The 15267-nt window shown below is 44.9% G+C and overlaps 27 non-coding genes across 27 annotated transcripts; all 27 read right to left on the bottom strand.

Annotated features, from left to right (window-relative positions):
* Positions 1-328: 328 nt before the first annotated feature.
* On the bottom strand, positions 329-401 carry TRNAV-CAC (transfer RNA valine (anticodon CAC)). Its single transcript has one exon. It is a non-coding gene; the product is annotated as a tRNA-Val (tRNA).
* Positions 402-542: 141 nt separating this feature from the next.
* TRNAV-AAC (transfer RNA valine (anticodon AAC)) lies at positions 543-615 on the bottom strand. The gene has a single exon. It is a non-coding gene; the product is annotated as a tRNA-Val (tRNA).
* A 311-nt stretch (positions 616-926) lies between these two features.
* TRNAV-UAC (transfer RNA valine (anticodon UAC)) lies at positions 927-999 on the bottom strand. Its single transcript has one exon. It is a non-coding gene; the product is annotated as a tRNA-Val (tRNA).
* Positions 1000-4734: 3735 nt separating this feature from the next.
* On the bottom strand, positions 4735-4807 carry TRNAV-CAC (transfer RNA valine (anticodon CAC)). Its single transcript has one exon. It is a non-coding gene; the product is annotated as a tRNA-Val (tRNA).
* Positions 4808-4948: 141 nt separating this feature from the next.
* On the bottom strand, positions 4949-5021 carry TRNAV-AAC (transfer RNA valine (anticodon AAC)). The gene has a single exon. It is a non-coding gene; the product is annotated as a tRNA-Val (tRNA).
* A 311-nt stretch (positions 5022-5332) lies between these two features.
* On the bottom strand, positions 5333-5405 carry TRNAV-UAC (transfer RNA valine (anticodon UAC)). Its single transcript has one exon. It is a non-coding gene; the product is annotated as a tRNA-Val (tRNA).
* A 679-nt stretch (positions 5406-6084) lies between these two features.
* On the bottom strand, positions 6085-6157 carry TRNAV-CAC (transfer RNA valine (anticodon CAC)). Its single transcript has one exon. It is a non-coding gene; the product is annotated as a tRNA-Val (tRNA).
* Positions 6158-6298: 141 nt separating this feature from the next.
* TRNAV-AAC (transfer RNA valine (anticodon AAC)) lies at positions 6299-6371 on the bottom strand. The gene has a single exon. It is a non-coding gene; the product is annotated as a tRNA-Val (tRNA).
* Positions 6372-6682: 311 nt separating this feature from the next.
* On the bottom strand, positions 6683-6755 carry TRNAV-UAC (transfer RNA valine (anticodon UAC)). Its single transcript has one exon. It is a non-coding gene; the product is annotated as a tRNA-Val (tRNA).
* A 678-nt stretch (positions 6756-7433) lies between these two features.
* TRNAV-CAC (transfer RNA valine (anticodon CAC)) lies at positions 7434-7506 on the bottom strand. The gene has a single exon. It is a non-coding gene; the product is annotated as a tRNA-Val (tRNA).
* A 141-nt stretch (positions 7507-7647) lies between these two features.
* TRNAV-AAC (transfer RNA valine (anticodon AAC)) lies at positions 7648-7720 on the bottom strand. The gene has a single exon. It is a non-coding gene; the product is annotated as a tRNA-Val (tRNA).
* Positions 7721-8031: 311 nt separating this feature from the next.
* On the bottom strand, positions 8032-8104 carry TRNAV-UAC (transfer RNA valine (anticodon UAC)). The gene has a single exon. It is a non-coding gene; the product is annotated as a tRNA-Val (tRNA).
* Positions 8105-8782: 678 nt separating this feature from the next.
* Positions 8783-8855, bottom strand: TRNAV-CAC (transfer RNA valine (anticodon CAC)). Its single transcript has one exon. It is a non-coding gene; the product is annotated as a tRNA-Val (tRNA).
* A 141-nt stretch (positions 8856-8996) lies between these two features.
* TRNAV-AAC (transfer RNA valine (anticodon AAC)) lies at positions 8997-9069 on the bottom strand. Its single transcript has one exon. It is a non-coding gene; the product is annotated as a tRNA-Val (tRNA).
* A 311-nt stretch (positions 9070-9380) lies between these two features.
* Positions 9381-9453, bottom strand: TRNAV-UAC (transfer RNA valine (anticodon UAC)). Its single transcript has one exon. It is a non-coding gene; the product is annotated as a tRNA-Val (tRNA).
* Positions 9454-10131: 678 nt separating this feature from the next.
* Positions 10132-10204, bottom strand: TRNAV-CAC (transfer RNA valine (anticodon CAC)). The gene has a single exon. It is a non-coding gene; the product is annotated as a tRNA-Val (tRNA).
* Positions 10205-10345: 141 nt separating this feature from the next.
* On the bottom strand, positions 10346-10418 carry TRNAV-AAC (transfer RNA valine (anticodon AAC)). Its single transcript has one exon. It is a non-coding gene; the product is annotated as a tRNA-Val (tRNA).
* Positions 10419-10729: 311 nt separating this feature from the next.
* TRNAV-UAC (transfer RNA valine (anticodon UAC)) lies at positions 10730-10802 on the bottom strand. Its single transcript has one exon. It is a non-coding gene; the product is annotated as a tRNA-Val (tRNA).
* Positions 10803-11480: 678 nt separating this feature from the next.
* Positions 11481-11553, bottom strand: TRNAV-CAC (transfer RNA valine (anticodon CAC)). Its single transcript has one exon. It is a non-coding gene; the product is annotated as a tRNA-Val (tRNA).
* A 141-nt stretch (positions 11554-11694) lies between these two features.
* Positions 11695-11767, bottom strand: TRNAV-AAC (transfer RNA valine (anticodon AAC)). Its single transcript has one exon. It is a non-coding gene; the product is annotated as a tRNA-Val (tRNA).
* Positions 11768-12078: 311 nt separating this feature from the next.
* On the bottom strand, positions 12079-12151 carry TRNAV-UAC (transfer RNA valine (anticodon UAC)). The gene has a single exon. It is a non-coding gene; the product is annotated as a tRNA-Val (tRNA).
* Positions 12152-12829: 678 nt separating this feature from the next.
* TRNAV-CAC (transfer RNA valine (anticodon CAC)) lies at positions 12830-12902 on the bottom strand. The gene has a single exon. It is a non-coding gene; the product is annotated as a tRNA-Val (tRNA).
* Positions 12903-13043: 141 nt separating this feature from the next.
* On the bottom strand, positions 13044-13116 carry TRNAV-AAC (transfer RNA valine (anticodon AAC)). Its single transcript has one exon. It is a non-coding gene; the product is annotated as a tRNA-Val (tRNA).
* A 311-nt stretch (positions 13117-13427) lies between these two features.
* TRNAV-UAC (transfer RNA valine (anticodon UAC)) lies at positions 13428-13500 on the bottom strand. Its single transcript has one exon. It is a non-coding gene; the product is annotated as a tRNA-Val (tRNA).
* A 678-nt stretch (positions 13501-14178) lies between these two features.
* Positions 14179-14251, bottom strand: TRNAV-CAC (transfer RNA valine (anticodon CAC)). Its single transcript has one exon. It is a non-coding gene; the product is annotated as a tRNA-Val (tRNA).
* Positions 14252-14392: 141 nt separating this feature from the next.
* TRNAV-AAC (transfer RNA valine (anticodon AAC)) lies at positions 14393-14465 on the bottom strand. The gene has a single exon. It is a non-coding gene; the product is annotated as a tRNA-Val (tRNA).
* A 311-nt stretch (positions 14466-14776) lies between these two features.
* TRNAV-UAC (transfer RNA valine (anticodon UAC)) lies at positions 14777-14849 on the bottom strand. Its single transcript has one exon. It is a non-coding gene; the product is annotated as a tRNA-Val (tRNA).
* Positions 14850-15267: the final 418 nt, after the last annotated feature.

The raw sequence follows: 15267 nt of genomic DNA, 5'->3' as shown, positions 1-15267 counted from the left end.
GACAAGGGAGGTTGGAGTCAAAGGCAAATTCCAGGCAATATAAACTTACAAAGCAGGTGGTAGGACAGTTCTACTTCTAGATAGTGCAGTATCTAGGGAGAAGGAAAAGAGACAAAGCTTGGTGTTTTGCAAGTTGAGTTTTAGATCTCTCTTAGATGGATATGCATGTAGGGATGGCTGAGAGGCAGTCTGAAAGAGGCTATTAGCAGTTGCCTGAGAAAGTGAGTGAAGAAAAGACACTGGCCAGTCACATTGAGGGCCAGCTTGCAAGCATATGGAGCAAGGGAAGGAGGAGTGCTTTGGATGGCAAAAAGTTAAAGGTAGACACTGTTTCTGCCCGGTTTCGAACCGGGGACCTTTCGCGTGTGAGGTGAACGTGATAACCACTACACTACAGAAACCAGACACTTCTTGCTTGTCCTGGAGCCCCGAAAGAGGAAAAGTAGAGCTTTTCATGAATATGATTAAGCCAGACAGGTAAAGACTCATGCATGCGTAAGTGGAGCCTGCGTGAAAAGGAAAGAAGACCAGAGAAAAAGCCATGTTTCTGCCCAGTTTCGAACTGGGGACCTTTCGCGTGTTAGGCGAACGTGATAACCACTACACTACAGAAACCACCTACACTTCTCAGGGTGTACCCACAAGCGGCTCATTTTACCCAAGCAAAGCTTGTTTTAACCACGTGCAGCTCATTTTAACCACACGCAGCTCATTTTAACCACACGCAACAACTAGGATCCACATCTGTCCTGATCAAGCTAACACGCTACTTTGGACTAACTCCAGCTCTTTTGCTTGGAGACAACTGGATCAAGAGGAGTAGGCAGACTAATGTGAGTTTTGTCAAGGTGCAGCTAGCATTGGAGGCCAAAAATCTTCTTTAGAAAGGAGGGGAATAGACCACTTTATGGAACAAAAAGCATCGCTGTTTCTGCCCAGTTTCGAGCTGGGGACCTTTTGCGTGTAAAGGAAACGTGATAACCACTACACTACAGAAACCTCCGGTGGAAACTGATTGCAATTTTGCTACCAAGAAGAAAGCAGTGCTCGCATAGGAACATAGACAACTGGCATATTGGGAACTAATACTCAAAAGAACCTTCCACATGAGAAAGGGAGCAATAAAGTAGGTATGAGAGGTAACAACATCTAAAATGTTGGGCTTAGGTCAATAGAGTATGCTTGAGTAAAAAAAAAGGCATTCGGGAATAGAAAGGTGGGGAGGGGAAAGACAACCATGGCATGCAGCAAAATATCATAAGTCTTAACTACTGGGAAAGCCTGAACTTTGCAGATGATGCGACGGCAACCAAAGTGGCAGTACTTGGAGAAGGGCTGGATAGGAAGAAGACAAGGGAGGTTGGAGTCAAAGGCAAATTCCAGGCAATATAAACTTACAAAGCAGGTGGTAGGACAGTTCTACTTCTAGATAGTGCAGTATCTAGGGAGAAGGAAAAGAGACAAAGCTTGGTGTTTTGTAGAGTTGAGCTGAAATTTTCGTAATTTCGCATTACTATAATTACGCATGCGAAATTTGCGATTACGATGCGAAATTAGCGTAGCGAAATTGCCATTAAAATCGTAATTGAAAATACCGTAAGCGTAATTTTCAACGCGAAATTTCGCGTTTCGTTCATGCCGTAATTTCGCATTAAACGCTACCGTAATTTCGCGTTAAACCGTAAAGCTCCGTATAATATAAAAAAGCCGCCGACTTTAAGGGTTAATAGCAAAGCCCCCTTAAATGCTAAGAGCCTCAAATTTGGAGAATATATTAAGGAGATCAGGAGGAATAAGTGGAAAAATTTTTTTTTCAAAAAGACCTTTATAGTTTTTGAGAAAATCGATGTTAAAGTTTCAAAGGAAAAATGTAAACATTTAAAAACCCGCCGACTTTAACGGTTAATAGCAAAGCCTGCTTAAAGTTTAGGAACACCAAATTCCCAGGGTATATTAAGGGGATCAGTGGGAATAAGAGGAAAAAAATTTTTTTCAAAAAGACCTTATAGTTTTTGAGAAAATCGATTTTTAAGTTTCAAGGGCGAAAATGTCTTTTAAATGCGGAAAATGTCAGTTTTTTTTGCACAGGTAACAATAGTGTATTATTTTCATAGATTCCCCCAAGTGGGAAGAGTTTTACTTACTTCGTTCTGAGTGTGGGAAATATAAAAAAAAAACGACGTGGGGTCCCCCCTCCCAGACCTCTTTAACCCCTTGTCCCCTATGCAGGCTGGGATAGCCAGAATGCGGAGCACCGGCCGCGTGGGGCTCCGCACCCTGACTATACCAGCCCGCATGGTCCATGGATTGGGGGGTCTCGGAAGGGGAGGGGCAGCCAAGCTTTCCCCTCCCCCTCCGAGCCCTTGTCCAATCCAAGGACAAGGGGCTCTTCTCCACCTCCGATGGGCGGTGGAGGTGGAGGCCGCGATTTCCTGGGTGGGGGGTTCATGGTGGAATCTGGGAGTCCCCTTTAAAAAGGGGTCCCCCAGATGCCCACCCCCCTCCCAGGAGAAATGAGTATAGAGGTACTTGTAGTACCCCTTACCCATTTCCTTTAAGAGTTAAAACTAAATAAACACACAAACACATAGAAAAAGTATTTTAATTGAACAAAAAACATAACCACGAAAAAAGTCCTTTAATATTCTTAATTAACCATTAATACTTACCTGTCCCTTTAAATAAATGATCCCACGCAATATCCTCGGAAATGTTCTATCAGTTACAATGTAACAAAGTTATTATGTAACAACTTTGTTACATTGTAACTACGCCGCACCCGACGCCACTCGCCGCTCAGCCGCCGCATACGCGTCCGTGCAGGACGCTAAGTCCCCGCAGCTCCCGCTGTCCACCCCGCCCACATCTGTCACCCACATGTCACCCACATGTGGGTGACATGTGGGTGACATGTGGGAGAGGCGGGGAGGGCAGCGGAGCCGGCGGGGACTTAGCGTCCTGCACGGACCGGACAGAGCTCTGAGCTATATAGCTCAGAGCTCTGAGAAGCATCTTTGTATTTGGGCTCCAAGGAGCCCCATTGGTCCTTAGCAGACCAATGGGGTTCCTTCAAATCAGAAGGAACCCCATTGGTCTGCTAAGGACCAATGGGGCTCCTTGGAGCCCAAATACAAAGATGCTTTCGAGAGCTCTGAGCTATAGCTCAGAGCTCTGTCGGGTCCTGCAGCGCAGACGCGGCGGCGGCGGCGGTGAGTGACGTCGGGTGCGGCGTAGTTACAATGTAACAAAGTTGTTATATTGTAATAACTTTGTTACATTGTAACTGATAGAACATTTCCGAGGATATTGCGTGGGATCATTTATTTAAAGGGACAGGTAAGTATTAATGGTTAATTAAGAATATTAAAGGACTTTTTTCGTGGTTATGTTTTTTGTTCAATTAAAATACTTTTTCTATGTGTTTGTGTGTTTATTTACTTTTAACTCTTAAAGGAAATGGGTAAGGGGTACTACAAGTACCTCTATACTCATTTCTCCTGGGAGGGGGGTGGGCATCTGGGGGACCCCTTTTTAAAGGGGACTCCCAGATTCCACCATGAACCCCCCACCCAGGAAATCGCGGCCTCCACCTCCACCGCCCATCGGAGGTGGAGAAGAGCCCCTTGTCCGTGGATTGGACAAGGGCTCGGAGGGGGAGGGGAAAGCTTGGCTGCCCCTCCCCTTCCGAGACCCCCCAATCCATGGACCATGCGGGCTGGTATAGTCAGGGTGCGGAGCCCCACGCGGCCGGTGCTCCGCATTCTGGCTATCCCAGCCTGCATGGGGGACAAGGGGTTAAAGAGGTCTGGGAGGGGGGACCCCACGTCGTTTTTTTTTTATATTTCCCACACTCAGAACGAAGTAAGTAAAACTCTTCCCACTTGGGGGAATCTATGAAAATAATACACTATTGTTACCTGTGCAAAAAAAACTGACATTTTCCGCATTTAAAAGACATTTTCGCCCTTGAAACTTAAAAATCGATTTTCTCAAAAACTATAAGGTCTTTTTGAAAAAAATTTTTTTCCTCTTATTCCCACTGATCCCCTTAATATACCCTGGGAATTTGGTGTTCCTAAACTTTAAGCAGGCTTTGCTATTAACCGTTAAAGTCGGCGGGTTTTTAAATGTTTACATTTTTCCTTTGAAACTTTAACATCGATTTTCTCAAAAACTATAAGGTCTTTTTGAAAAAAAAATTTTTCCTCTTATTCCTCCTGATCTCCTTAATATATTCTCCAAATTTGAGGCTCTTAGCATTTAAGGGGGCTTTGCTATTCACCCTTAAAGTCGGCTGCTTTTTTATATTATACGGAGCGTTACGGTTTAACGCGAAATTACGGTAGCGTTTAATGCGAAATTACGGCATGATACGACTGTAATGCGAAAATTACGCGAAAATTACGCTTACGCGAAATTTCGCGAAATCCTTCTTCATTACGATTATGTACTTACGGCCATAATCGTAATTACACTAATTACGCGAAATTTCGCAAAATCGTAATTAGGTCATTACGCTCATCTCTAGTGTTTTGCAAGTTGAGTTTTAGATCTCTCTTAGATGGATATGCATGTAGGGATGGCTGAGAGGCAGTCTGAAAGAGGCTATTAGCAGTTGCCTGAGAAAGTGAGTGAAGAAAAGACACTGGCCAGTCACATTGAGGGCCAGCTTGCAAGCGTATGGAGCAAGGGAAGGAGGAGTGCTTTGGATGGCAAAAAGTTAAAGGTAGACACTGTTTCTGCCCGGTTTCGAACCGGGGACCTTTTGCGTGTGAGGCGAACGTGATAACCACTACACTACAGAAACCAGACACTTCTTGTTTGTCCTGGTGCCCCGAAAGAGGAAAAGTAGAGCTTTTCATGAATATCATTAAGCCAGACAGGTAAAGACTCATGCATACGTAAGTGGAGCCTGCGTGAAAAGGAAAGAAGACCAGAGAAAAAGCCATGTTTCTGCCCAGTTTCGAACTGGGGACCTTTCGCGTGTTAGGCGAACGTGATAACCACTACACTACAGAAACCACCTACACTTCTCAGGGTGTACCCACAAGCGGCTCATTTTACCCAAGCAAAGCTTGTTTTAACCACGTGCAGCTCATTTTAACCACACGCAGCTCATTTTAACCACACGCAACAACTAGGATCCACATCTGTCCTGATCAAGCTAACACGCTACTTTGGACTAACTCCAGCTCTTTTGCTTGGAGACAACTGGATCAAGAGGAGTAGGCAGACTAATGTGAGTTTTGTCAAGGTGCAGCTAGCATTGGAGGCCAAAAATCTTCTTTAGAAAGGAGGGGAATAGACCACTTTATGGAACAAAAAGCATCGCTGTTTCTGCCCAGTTTCGAGCTGGGGACCTTTTGCGTGTAAAGGAAACGTGATAACCACTACACTACAGAAACCTCCGGTGGAAACTGATTGCAATTTTGCTACCAAGAAGAAAGCAGTGCTCGCATAGGAACATAGACAACTGGCATATTGGGAACTAATACTCAAAAGAACCTTCCACATGAGAAAGGGAGCAATAAAGTAGGTATGAGAGGTAACAACATCTAAAATGTTGGGCTTAGGTCAATAGAGTATGCTTGAGTAAAAAAAAAAGGCATTCGGGAATAGAAAGGTGGGGAGGGGAAAGACAACCATGGCATGCAGCAAAATATCATAAGTCTTAACTACTGGGAAAGCCTGAACTTTGCAGATGATGCGACGGCAACCAAAGTGGCAGTACTTGGAGAAGGGCTGGATAGGAAGAAGACAAGGGAGGTTGGAGTCAAAGGCAAATTCCAGGCAATATAAACTTACAAAGCAGGTGGTAGGACAGTTCTACTTCTAGATAGTGCAGTATCTAGGGAGAAGGAAAAGAGACAAAGCTTGGTGTTTTGCAAGTTGAGTTTTAGATCTCTCTTAGATGGATATGCATGTAGGGATGGCTGAGAGGCAGTCTGAAAGAGGCTATTAGCAGTTGCCTGAGAAAGTGAGTGAAGAAAAGACACTGGCCAGTCACATTGAGGGCCAGCTTGCAAGCGTATGGAGCAAGGGAAGGAGGAGTGCTTTGGATGGCAAAAAGTTAAAGGTAGACACTGTTTCTGCCCGGTTTCGAACCGGGGACCTTTTGCGTGTGAGGCGAACGTGATAACCACTACACTACAGAAACCAGACACTTCTTGCTTGTCCTGGAGCCCCGAAAGAGGAAAAGTAGAGCTTTTCATGAATATCATTAAGCCAGACAGGTAAAGACTCATGCATACGTAAGTGGAGCCTGCGTGAAAAGGAAAGAAGACCAGAGAAAAAGCCATGTTTCTGCCCAGTTTCGAACTGGGGACCTTTCGCGTGTTAGGCGAACGTGATAACCACTACACTACAGAAACAACCTACACTTCTCAGGGTGTACCCACAAGCGGCTCATTTTACCCAAGCAAAGCTTGTTTTAACTACGTGCAGCTCATTTTAACCACACGCAACTCATTTTAACCACACGCAACAACTAGGATCCACATCTGTCCTGATCAAGCTAACACGCTACTTTGGACTAACTCCAGCTCTTTTGCTTGGAGACAACTGGATCAAGAGGAGTAGGCAGACTAATGTGAGTTTTGTCAAGGTGCAGCTAGCATTGGAGGCCAAAAATCTTCTTTAGAAAGGAGGGGAATAGACCACTTTATGGAACAAAAAGCATCGCTGTTTCTGCCCAGTTTCGAGCTGGGGACCTTTTGCGTGTAAAGGAAACGTGATAACCACTACACTACAGAAACCTCCGGTGGAAACTGATTGCAATTTTGCTACCAAGAAGAAAGCAGTGCTCGCATAGGAACATAGACAACTGGCATATTGGGAACTAATACTCAAAAGAACCTTCCACATGAGAAAGGGAGCAATAAAGTAGGTATGAGAGGTAACAACATCTAAAATGTTGGGCTTAGGTCAATAGAGTATGCTTGAGTAAAAAAAAAGGCATTCGGGAATAGAAAGGTGGGGAGGGGAAAGACAACCATGGCATGCAGCAAAATATCATAAGTCTTAACTACTGGGAAAGCCTGAACTTTGCAGATGATGCGACGGCAACCAAAGTGGCAGTACTTGGAGAAGGGCTGGATAGGAAGAAGACACGGGAGGTTGGAGTCAAAGGCAAATTCCAGGCAATATAAACTTACAAAGCAGGTGGTAGGACAGTTCTACTTCTAGATAGTGCAGTATCTAGGGAGAAGGAAAAGAGACAAAGCTTGGTGTTTTGCAAGTTGAGTTTTAGATCTCTCTTAGATGGATATGCATGTAGGGATGGCTGAGAGGCAGTCTGAAAGAGGCTATTAGCAGTTGCCTGAGAAAGTGAGTGAAGAAAAGACACTGGCCAGTCACATTGAGGGCCAGCTTGCAAGCGTATGGAGCAAGGGAAGGAGGAGTGCTTTGGATGGCAAAAAGTTAAAGGTAGACACTGTTTCTGCCCGGTTTCAAACCGGGGACCTTTCGCGTGTGAGGCGAACGTGATAACCACTACACTACAGAAACCAGACACTTCTTGCTTGTCCTGGAGCCCCGAAAGAGGAAAAGTAGAGCTTTTCATGAATATGATTAAGCCAGACAGGTAAAGACTCATGCATGCGTAAGTGGAGCCTGCGTGAAAAGGAAAGAAGACCAGAGAAAAAGCCATGTTTCTGCCCAGTTTCAAACTGGGGACCTTTTGCGTGTTAGGCGAACGTGATAACCACTACACTACAGAAACCACCTACACTTCGCAGGGTGTACCCACAAGCGGCTCATTTTACCCAAGCAAAGCTTGTTTTAACCACGTGCAGCTCATTTTAACCACACGCAGCTCATTTTAACCACACGCAACAACTAGGATCCACATCTGTCCTGATCAAGCTAACACGCTACTTTGGACTAACTCCAGCTCTTTTGCTTGGAGACAACTGGATCAAGAGGAGTAGGCAGACTAATGTGAGTTTTGTCAAGGTGCAGCTAGCATTGGAGGCCAAAAATCTTCTTTAGAAAGGAGGGGAATAGACCACTTTATGGAACAAAAAGCATCGCTGTTTCTGCCCAGTTTCGAGCTGGGGACCTTTTGCGTGTAAAACAAACGTGATAACCACTACACTACAGAAACCTCCGGTGGAAACTGATTGCAATTTTGCTACCAAGAAGAAAGCAGTGCTCGCATAGGAACATAGACAACTGGCATATTGGGAACTAATACTCAAAAGAACCTTCCACATGAGAAAGGGAGCAATAAAGTAGCTATGAGAGGTAACAACATCTAAAATGTTGGGCTTAGGTCAATAGAGTATGCTTGAGTAAAAAAAAAGGCATTCGGGAATAGAAAGGTGGGGAGGGGAAAGACAACCATGGCATGCAGCAAAATATCATAAGTCTTAACTACTGGGAAAGCCTGAACTTTGCAGATGATGCGACGGCAACCAAAGTGGCAGTACTTGGAGAAGGGCTGGATAGGAAGAAGACAAGGGAGGTTGGAGTCAAAGGCAAATTCCAGGCAATATAAACTTACAAAGCAGGTGGTAGGACAGTTCTATTTCTAGATAGTGCAGTATCTAGGGAGAAGGAAAAGAGACAAAGCTTGGTGTTTTGCAAGTTGAGTTTTAGATCTCTCTTAGATGGATATGCATGTAGGGATGGCTGAGAGGCAGTCTGAAAGAGGCTATTAGCAGTTGCCTGAGAAAGTGAGTGAAGAAAAGACACTGGCCAGTCACATTGAGGGCCAGCTTGCAAGCGTATGGAGCAAGGGAAGGAGGAGTGCTTTGGATGGCAAAAAGTTAAAGGTAGACACTGTTTCTGCCCGGTTTCGAACCGGGGACCTTTCGCGGGTGAGGCGAACATGATAACCACTACACTACAGAAACCAGACACTTCTTGCTTGTCCTGGAGCCCCGAAAGAGGAAAAGTAGAGCTTTTCATGAATATGATTAAGCCAGACAGGTAAAGACTCATGCATGCGTAAGTGGAGCCTGCGTGAAAAGGAAAGAAGACCAGAGAAAAAGCCATGTTTCTGCCCAGTTTCGAACTGGGGACCTTTCGCGTGTTAGGCGAACGTGATAACCACTACACTACAGAAACCACCTACACTTCTCAGGGTGTACCCACAAGTGGCTCATTTTACCCAAGCAAAGCTTGTTTTAACCACGTGCAGCTCATTTTAACCACACGCAGCTCATTTTAACCACACGCAACAACTAGGATCCACATCTGTCCTGATCAAGCTAACACGCTACTTTGGACTAACTCCAGCTCTTTTGCTTGGAGACAACTGGATCAAGAGGAGTAGGCAGACTAATGTGAGTTTTGTCAAGGTGCAGCTAGCATTGGAGGCCAAAAATCTTCTTTAGAAAGGAGGGGAATAGACCACTTTATGGAACAAAAAGCATCGCTGTTTCTGCCCAGTTTCGAGCTGGGGACCTTTTGCGTGTAAAGGAAACGTGATAACCACTACACTACAGAAACCTCCGGTGAAAACTGATTGCAATTTTGCTACCAAGAAGAAAGCAGTGCTCGCATAGGAACATAGACAACTGGCATATTGGGAACTAATACTCAAAAGAACCTTCCACATGAGAAAGGGAGCAATAAAGTAGCTATGAGAGGTAACAACATCTAAAATGTTGGGCTTAGGTCAATGGAGTATGCTTGAGTAAAAAAAAAGGCATTCGGGAATAGAAAGGTGGGGAGGGGAAAGACAACCATGGCATGCAGCAAAATATCATAAGTCTTAACTACTGGGAAAGCCTGAACTTTGCAGATGATGCGACGGCAACCAAAGTGGCAGTACTTGGAGAAGGGCTGGATAGGAAGAAGACAAGGGAGGTTGGAGTCAAAGGCAAATTCCAGGCAATATAAACTTACAAAGCAGGTGGTAGGACAGTTCTACTTCTAGATAGTGCAGTATCTAGGGAGAAGGAAAAGAGACAAAGCTTGGTGTTTTGCAAGTTGAGTTTTAGATCTCTCTTAGATGGATATGCATGTAGGGATGGCTGAGAGGCAGTCTGAAAGAGGCTATTAGCAGTTGCCTGAGAAAGTGAGTGAAGAAAAGACACTGGCCAGTCACATTGAGGGCCAGCTTGCAAGCATATTGAGCAAGGGAAGGAGGAGTGCTTTGGATGGCAAAAAGTTAAAGGTAGACACTGTTTCTGCCCGGTTTCGAACCAGGGACCTTTCGCGTGTGAGGCGAACGTGATAACCACTACACTCCAGAAACAAGACACTTCTTGCTTGTCCTGGAGCCCCGAAAGAGGAAAAGTAGAGCTTTTCATGAATATGATTAAGCCAGACAGGTAAAGACTCATGCATGCGTAAGTGGAGCCTGCGTGAAAAGGAAAGAAGACCAGAGAAAAAGCCATGTTTCTGCCCAGTTTCGAACTGGGGACCTTTCGCGTGTTAGGCGAACGTGATAACCACTACACTACAGAAACCACCTACACTTCTCAGGGTGTACCCACAAGCGGCTCATTTTACCCAAGCAAAGCTTGTTTTAACCACGTGCAGCTCATTTTAACCACACGCAGCTCATTTTAACCACACGCAACAACTAGGATCCACATCTGTCCTGATCAAGCTAACACGCTACTTTGGACTAACTCCAGCTCTTTTGCTTGGAGACAACTGGATCAAGAGGAGTAGGCAGACTAATGTGAGTTTTGTCAAGGTGCAGCTAGCATTGGAGGCCAAAAATCTTCTTTAGAAAGGAGGGGAATAGACCACTTTATGGAACAAAAAGCATCGCTGTTTCTGCCCAGTTTCGAGCTGGGGACCTTTTGCGTGTAAAGCAAACGTGGTAACCACTACACTACAGAAACCTCCGGTGGAAACTGATTGCAATTTTGCTACCAAGAAGAAAGCAGTGCTCGCATAGGAACATAGACAACTGGCATATTGGGAACTAATACTCAAAAGAACCTTCTACATGAGAAAGGGAGCAATAAAGTAGCTATGAGAGGTAACAACATCTAAAATGTTGGGCTTAGGTCAATGGAGTATGCTTGAGTAAAAAAAAAGGCATTCGGGAATAGAAAGGTGGGGAGGGGAAAGACAACCATGGCATGCAGCAAAATATCATAAGTCTTAACTACTGGGAAAGCCTGAACTTTGCAGATGATGCGACGGCAACCAAAGTGGCAGTACTTGGAGAAGGGCTGGATAGGAAGAAGACAAGGGAGGTTGGAGTCAAAGGCAAATTCCAGGCAATATAAACTTACAAAGCAGGTGGTAGGACAGTTCTACTTCTAGATAGTGCAGTATCTAGGGAGAAGGAAAAGAGACAAAGCTTGGTGTTTTGCAAGTTGAGTTTTAGATCTCTCTTAGATGGATATGCATGTAGGGATGGCTGAGAGGCAGTCTGAAAGAGGCTATTAGCAGTTGCCTGAGAAAGTGAGTGAAGAAAAGACACTGGCCAGTCACATTGAGGGCCAGCTTGCAAGCGTATGGAGCAAGGGAAGGAGGAGTGCTTTGGATGGCAAAAAGTTAAAGGTAGACACTGTTTCTGCCCAGTTTCGAACCGGGGACCTTTCGCGTGTGAGGCGAACGTGATAACCACTACACTACAGAAACCAGACACTTCTTGCTTGTCCTGGAGCCCCGAAAGAGGAAAAGTAGAGCTTTTCATGAATATCATTAAGCCAGACAGGTAAAGACTCATGCATACGTAAGTGGAGCCTGCGTGAAAAGGAAAGAAGACCAGAGAAAAAGCCATGTTTCAGCCCAGTTTCAAACTGGGGACCTTTCGCGTGTTAGGCGAACGTGATAACCACTACACTACAGAAACAACCTACACTTCTCAGGGTGTACCCACAAGCGGCTCATTTTACCCAAGCAAAGCTTGTTTTAACTACGTGCAGCTCATTTTAACCACACGCAACTCATTTTAACCACACGCAACAACTAGGATCCACATCTGTCCTGATCAAGCTAACACGCTACTTTGGACTAACTCCAGCTCTTTTGCTTGGAGACAACTGGATCAAGAGGAGTAGGCAGACTAATGTGAGTTTTGTCAAGGTGCAGCTAGCATTGGAGGCCAAAAATCTTCTTTAGAAAGGAGGGGAATAGACCACTTTATGGAACAAAAAGCATCGCTGTTTCTGCCCAGTTTCGAGCTGGGGACCTTTTGCGAGTAAAGCAAACGTGATAACCACTACACTACAGAAACCTCCGGTGGAAACTGATTGCAATTTTGCTACCAAGAAGAAAGCAGTGCTCGCATAGGAACATAGACAACTGGCATATTGGGAACTAATACTCAAAAGAACCTTCCACATGAGAAAGGGAGCAATAAAGTAGCTATGAGAGGTAACAACATCTAAAATGTTGGGCTTAGGTCAATAGAGTATGCTTGAGTAAAAAAAAAGGCATTCGGGAATAGAAAGGTGGGGAGGGGAAAGACAACCATGGCATGCAGCAAAATATCATAAGTCTTAACTACTGGGAAAGCCTGAACTTTGCAGATGATGCGACGGCAACCAAGGTGGCAGTACTTGGAGAAGGGCTGGATAGGAAGAAGACAAGGGAGGTTGGAGTCAAAGGCAAATTCCAGGCAATATAAACTTACAAAGCAGGTGGTAGGACAGTTCTACTTCTAGATAGTGCAGTATCTAGGGAGAAGGAAAAGAGACAAAGCTTGGTGTTTTGCAAGTTGAGTTTTAGATCTCTCTTAGATGGATATGCATGTAGGGATGGCTAAGAGGCAGTCTGAAAGAGGCTATTAGCAGTTGCCTGAGAAAGTGAGTGAAGAAAAGACACTGGCCAGTCACATTGAGGGCCAGCTTGCAAGCGTATGGAGCAAGGGAAGGAGGAGTGCTTTGGATGGCAAAAAGTTAAAGGTAGACACTGTTTCTGCCCGGTTTCAAACCGGGGACCTTTCGCGGGTGAGGCAAACGTGATAACCACTACACTACAGAAACCAGACACTTTTTGCTTGTCCTGGAGCCCCGAAAGAGGAAAAGTAGAGCTTTTCATGAATATGATTAAGCCAGACAGGTAAAGACTCATGCATGCGTAAGTGGAGCCTGCGTGAAAAGGAAAGAAGACCAGAGAAAAAGCCATGTTTCTGCCCAGTTTCGAACTGGGGACCTTTCGCGTGTTAGGCGAACGTGATAACCACTACACTACAGAAACAACCTACACTTCTCAGGGTGTACCCACAAGCGGCTCATTTTACCCAAGCAAAGCTTGTTTTAACTACGTGCAGCTCATTTTAACCACACGCAACTCATTTTAACTACACGCAACAACTAGGATCCACATCTGTCCTGATCAAGCTAACACGCTACTTTGGACTAACTCCAGCTCTTTTGCTTGGAGACAACTGGATCAAGAGGAGTAGGCAGACTAATGTGAGTTTTGTCAAGGTGCAGCTAGCATTGGAGGCCAAAAATCTTCTTTAGAAAGGAGGGGAATAGACCACTTTATGGAACAAAAAGCATCGCTGTTTCTGCCCAGTTTCGAGCTGGGGACCTTTTGCGAGTAAAGCAAACGTGATAACCACTACACTACAGAAACCTCCGGTGGAAACTGATTGCAATTTTGCTACCAAGAAGAAAGCAGTGCTCGCATAGGAACATAGACAACTGGCATATTGGGAACTAATACTCAAAAGAACCCTCCACATGAGAAAGGGAGCAATAAAGTAGCTATGAGAGGTAACAACATCTAAAATGTTGGGCTTAGGTCAATAGAGTATGCTTGAGTAAAAAAAAAGGCATTCGGGAATAGAAAGGTGGGGAGGGGAAAGACAACCATGGCATGCAGCAAAATATCATAAGTCTTAACTACTGGGAAAGCCTGAACTTTGCAGATGATGCGACGGCAACCAAAGTGGCAGTACTTGGAGAAGGGCTGGATAGGAAGAAGACAAGGGAGGTTGGAGTCAAAGGCAAATTCCAGGCAATATAAACTTACAAAGCAGGTGGTAGGACAGTTCTACTTCTAGATAGTGCAGTATCTAGGGAGAAGGAAAAGAGACAAAGCTTGGTGTTTTGCAAGTTGAGTTTTAGATCTCTCTTAGATGGATATGCATGTAGGGATGGCTGAGAGGCAGTCTGAAAGAGGCTATTAGCAGTTGCCTGAGAAAGTGAGTGAAGAAAAGACACTGGCCAGTCACATTGAGGGCCAGCTTGCAAGCGTATGGAGCAAGGGAAGGAGGAGTGCTTTGGATGGCAAAAAGTTAAAGGTAGACACTGTTTCTGCCTGGTTTCGAACCGGGGACCTTTCGCGTGTGAGGCGAGCGTGATAACCACTACACTACAGAAACGAGACACTTCTTGCGTGTCCTGGAGCCCCGAAAGAGGAAAAGTAGAGCTTTTCATGAATATGATTAAGCCAGACAGGTTAAGACTCATGCATGCGTAAGTGGAGCCTGCGTGAAAAGGAAAGAAGACCAGAGAAAAAGCCATGTTTCTGCCCAGTTTCGAACTGGGGACCTTTCGCGTGTTAGGCAAACGTGATAACCACTACACTACAGAAACCACCTACACTTCTCAGGGTGTACCCACAAGCGGCTCATTTTACCCAAGCAAAGCTTGTTTTAACCACGTGCAGCTCATTTTAACCACACGCAGCTCATTTTAACCACACGCAACAACTAGGATCCACATCTGTCCTGATCAAGCTAACACGCTACTTTGGACTAACTCCAGCTCTTTTGCTTGGAGACAACTGGATCAAGAGGAGTAGGCAGACTAATGTGAGTTTTGTCAAGGTGCAGCTAGCATTGGAGGCCAAAAATCTTCTTTAGAAAGGAGGGGAATAGACCACTTTATGGAACAAAAAGCATCGCTGTTTCTGCCCAGTTTCGAGCTGGGGACCTTTTGCGTGTAAAGCAAACGTGGTAACCACTACACTACAGAAACCTCCGGTGGAAACTGATTGCAATTTTGCTACCAAGAAGAAAGCAGTGCTCGCATAGGAACATAGACAACTGGCATATTGGGAACTAATACTCAAAAGAACCTTCCACATGAGAAAGGGAGCAATAAAGTAGCTATGAGAGGTAACAACATCTAAAATGTTGGGCTTAGGTCAATGGAGTATGCTTGAGTAAAAAAAAAGGCATTCGGGAATAGAAAGGTGGGGAGGGGAAAGACAACCATGGCATGCAGCAAAATATCATAAGTCTTAACTACTGGGAAAGCCTGAACTTTGCAGATGATGCGACGGCAACCAAAGTGGCAGTACTTGGAGAAGGGCTGGATAGGAAGAAGACAAGGGAGGTTGGAGTCAAAGGCAAATTCCAGGCAATATAAACTTACAAAGCAGGTGGTAGGACAG

Source organism: Hyperolius riggenbachi, chromosome 4 (assembly GCF_040937935.1).
Source record: "Hyperolius riggenbachi isolate aHypRig1 chromosome 4, aHypRig1.pri, whole genome shotgun sequence".
NCBI classification, from domain to species: Eukaryota; Metazoa; Chordata; class Amphibia; order Anura; family Hyperoliidae; genus Hyperolius; species Hyperolius riggenbachi.
The sequence above is the reverse complement of the archived record's forward strand: the minus strand, read 5'-3'. Positions and strand labels throughout refer to the sequence as shown.